This window comes from Alosa alosa, chromosome 10 (genome assembly GCF_017589495.1).
Source record: "Alosa alosa isolate M-15738 ecotype Scorff River chromosome 10, AALO_Geno_1.1, whole genome shotgun sequence".
Classification (NCBI taxonomy): Eukaryota; Metazoa; Chordata; class Actinopteri; order Clupeiformes; family Clupeidae; genus Alosa; species Alosa alosa.
Window position 1 is genome coordinate 9644449 of NC_063198.1, and position 4651 is coordinate 9649099.

At 40.4% G+C, this 4651-nt stretch overlaps 1 long non-coding RNA gene across 1 annotated transcript; it reads right to left on the minus strand.

Annotated features, from left to right (window-relative positions):
* Positions 1-2148: 2148 nt before the first annotated feature.
* LOC125302505 lies at positions 2149-4340 on the minus strand. Its single transcript, XR_007194916.1, has 3 exons — positions 4202-4340; positions 3229-3307; positions 2149-2296 (listed from the first exon to the last, which is right to left on the minus strand). It is a non-coding gene; the product is annotated as an uncharacterized LOC125302505 (long non-coding RNA).
* Positions 4341-4651: the final 311 nt, after the last annotated feature.

A 4651-nucleotide genomic window follows, 5' to 3' on the forward strand; every position in this document is an offset into this window, starting at 1 on the left:
AGGTAAGCATAACAGTAACACATTTCCCTGTCAGCATGTCCGAGCCACGCTACAATACTATTAAGGGACAGCTGAATTGACCACCTAAACCATATATTTTCTGAAAGCCTATAGCCTCTAGATGTCAATTAATATACATTAAGACATGCCCCACCTTCCTACTGACTTTGGTGCATCATAAGGTGTACATAGGCCCATAATGTAGATCGAGAAACGCATTGTACAGCTGACACATCTTGGGCTATACTATTAAGGGACAGCTGAATTGACCACCTAAACCATATATTTTCTGAAAGCCTATAGCCTGTAGATGTCAATTAGTATACATTAAGACATGCCCCACCTTCCTACTGACTTTGGTGCATCATAAGGCGTCCATAGGCCCATAATGTAGATCGAGAAACGCATTGTACAGCTGACACATCTTGGGCTATACTATTAAGGGACAGCTGAATTGACCACCTAAACCATATATTTTCTTAAAGCCTATAGCCTCTAAATGTCAATTAATATACATTAAGACATGCCCCACCTTCCTACTGACTTTGGTGCATCATAAAGTATGCATATAGGCCCATAATGTAGATCGAGAAACGCATTGTACAGCTGACACATCTTGGGCTATACTATTAAGGGACAGCTGAATTGACCACCTAAACCATATATTTTCTGAAAGCCTATAGCCTCTAGATGTCAATTAATATACATTAAGACATGCCCCACCTTCCTACTGACTTTGGTGCATCATAAGGCGTACATAGGCCTATATTGTAGATCGAGAAACCGATTGTACAACTGATACATCTTGGGCTATACTATTAAGGGACAGCTGAATTGACCACCTAAACCATATATTTTCTTAAAGCCTATAGCCTCTAAATGTCAATTAATATACATTAAGACATGCCCCACCTTCCTACTGACTTTGGTGCATCATAAGGCGTACATAGGCCCATAATGTAGATCGAGAAACGCATTGTACAGCTGACACATCTTGGGCTATACTATTAAGGGACAGCTGAATTGACCACCTAAACCATATATTTTCTGAAAGCCTATAGCCTCTAGATGTCAATTAGTATACATTAAGACATGATGCACCAAAGTCAGTAGGAAGGTGGGGCATAAGGCGTACATAGGCCCATCATGTAGATCGAGAAACGCATTGTACAGCTGACACATCTTGGGCTATACTATTAAGGGACAGCTGAATTGACCACCTAAACCATATATTTTCTGAAAGCCTATAGCCTCTAGATGTCAATTAATATACATTAAGACATGCCCCACCTTCCTACTGACTTTGGTGCATCATACTGACTTTGGTGCATCATACATAGGCCCATATTGTAGATCGAGAAACCGATTGTACAGCTGACACATCTTGGGCTATACTATTAAGGGACAGCTGAATTGACCACCTAAACCATATATTTTCTGAAAGCCTATAGCCTCTAGATGTCAATTAATATACATTAAGACATGCCCCACCTTCCTACTGACTTTGGTGCATCATAAGGCGTACATAGGCCCATAATGTAGATCGAGAAACGCATGATTCTTTCTGATTCTGACTTTCCAGGTTGTCAACTTTTGTCATCACTGAAGCAGACCCACGGTCACCTTAATGAGAGTGTTGCCACAGCCCCTGCAAAAGAAACTCCAGAAGATCCACATTATCTTGCCTTATTGACTACCTGACTTACATTCAGTACTGCTGTAGGAATGTTTATTAAACAGGAAGCTAGCAGGATAGACTGAACAAACAGGCTTTTATTGTTCACTGCTGAGATGCTGTTGATATGCACGCATAATTATTAAAAGTTGTTGGTGTGACAACTTGCGCTGTCTCCCAGTCTCAACAAACAAATCTGGAAAGATAAAACGCAATATGTTAAAATCAAATTTGAAAACATGCCCAAATATATGAAGATTTTTCCCTCCATTAATTTCAGTAGGACTGTTATTTGGTGTTGTTGTTTGACTTATCTTTACTCAATCAAAACAACAGAACTGCAATTTTATTGATAATACCTGAAATACACAATTAAAAGACATAACTTTTTCAACATTGAATACTCTTACGTTTTTGGCTAGGTGAGATAAAGGGCAAGTTTTCTGGCCACCAGGGCAGGCGGTTACCTTTTGCAAGTGAGGAAATTATGCTTTTAAGGCCATGGTAAGGTATGGCCTCAGGATCCATCCCCTGTAGATTCAGAGTGCCATCCTCACTCTCTGCATTTTCTCTGGTTTGTCCAGCACAACATTTTTCAGCCGTTTTCAAAACTACTTGCATCTATATCATAGAAACAATTTAAAAAACATGGTCCAATGAATCTCATGAAGTCAAACAGGTTTCTTTACCTCGTGGTGCCAAGTTTGTCGGCTGTTGGCCACAGGCCTCTTTGAATGCTGCCAGGACTGTTGGGTCCATCAAAAATCGTTTCATGTGACCTGGACCTACAAGACAGAAACAGTTTGGCCTCTGCCTTTAACCTTGGGTGTGCAGATACCTTAAATAAAATAAAAAGAATCAGGCTTTTAAACAGGGAAATTCTGCTGAGTTAATGTGTGTACATAAGGAAATCAAACAATAATATGGGTTCAGCATGGGACAGTGTTAGGTCTATGGTCGGCCTGACTGACAATGTGAAGGAAAGGGTCTCACTAGATGGGTTCACCTCAGATGTGGTTCTGACACAAGAGCTAAACAAATTTTACTCCAGATTTGATGTGCATTCCTTCAATAATGAAATAATGATGCAGAAAAATATAGCACTGGAATCAAAACATCAAGCTTGTCCTCCTTATTATTGGGTTTGGACAAGAAACTTAACAGGATCTCTACAACAAACAGCTATTTAAGAAAGCAAACTCATCTTGTCTGACTGGTCTCATCCTCTGCATCAACAGTTTCAGTTTCTACCATCAGGTTCCTTGCTCAGACTCCCATTTGCTAAAATAAATAGATTCAAACACTCCTTTGTTCTTTCTGCTGTCTCCCTTCTAAACGCCAGGAGGAAAAGGTAGTTTCCCCACCAATGACCAGGATGTGCATCATGTTATTTATTATACTACGTGTATGTATGTATTTTTTGTAACTTTGTGTGCTCCTACTGCTGCAAAACTAATTGCCCCACTGGGGGACAAATAAAGGCATTATATTACAACGGAAGGCTAATTCAACCACCCCAAATAAATGCAACCTGAGAATTAACAAAAGCTTACCAGCACAATGGATGGACTTCTTATCCATGTACATGTAAATGAACGAAGGGCATGATGGTCCTTCAGCGATCTTGGTAACCTTTCACCAAAAGTACATTAACATTAACACAAAAGCACAAATAAAAAACAGAGAAGGGAAACAGTTGAACTTGTTTTATAGAAAAATGCTGGTAAAGGTATTCAAAACCATAGTGTACATATGAAAATTATGACCACCTCTCATTAGAAAGTCTCTGGCTAAACATATTTTATGTCTAATTTGCCAGGGATAACAAAGACTCTCTGTTGCCTCCTCTCCTCTCTAATGACACCAGCCCGGTCCTGAGCACCCATGATGGCAGACTCTGTACCAGTCTTCTTCTTCAACCTGTCTCTGGCAACTTCATGGGTCCCTGCATTCCTCAAATCAGCGACAATAGTTCCTCTTCCCAAGCAATGAAGTGTCACAGGCCTGAACGATTACAGGCCTGTGGCACTCACCCCCATCGCAGCGAAATGCTTTAAGAGACTGGTCATCACACAGATAAAATCTGCCATACCACCTTCACTAGACCAATACCAGTTTTGCTTACAGAAATAACAGGTTGACAGAGGATGGCATAGACTGTGTTACACCCTCTGCTAGAACATCTAGAGCACAGGAACACACATGCAAGGCTTCTTTTTTGCTGATTTTAGCTCAGCTTTAAATACAATCTTGCCGAACAAACTCCGTAGCAAATTACATGAAGTTGGACTCAGCACCTGCAACAGCTCCAGCATATGCAACTGGATTCAGGACAAACCACACTCAGTATGTAAGGGTCGTCAGGCACATATCATCCACCTTGCCCAATAACCCCCATGGATGCTGCACCACAACCCCACCCCGCCCCCCTCCCTCCTAAGTCTTAAGTGATACATTGTTTACTTGAGCTTGGATGTGATTAACCCAGGTCAAGTCCTCAAATAGCCTATATGTACTCCAACATACTTGAAGCTGCTCTCTCTTGGGCTCCGCCTAGTGGGCTGTCCTCCTTCAGTGACAGGTTTCTTCAACGCAGGTCCTTTTCTCTTGCTGCTCTCAGACTTTACTGTTTACTCTTTACTGTTTTATTAATTGCATCATAGTTGCAAAGATAGAGCTGAATATAAATTAATTAAAGATGAAGCGGAACAGAAAAAAAGCCACACAAAAATCATATTCATTATAGTTTTGGTTATGATTTAGAGACAAAAAGAACCCTTTCATTAATTAAGTGTATGCTTAAGAGTATGCTGAACCGATCTTTAAACCAGACCTTTAGACACCAGATCTAGATCTTTATAACAGATCTTTAGACACAAACGAGGAACCACTGAATTTGACATTTAAATGTTATTCTGGCCCCTATTAAGGTTTTGCACCTACGTCATAATGTCATGTGACCGTTTGTTTACAACT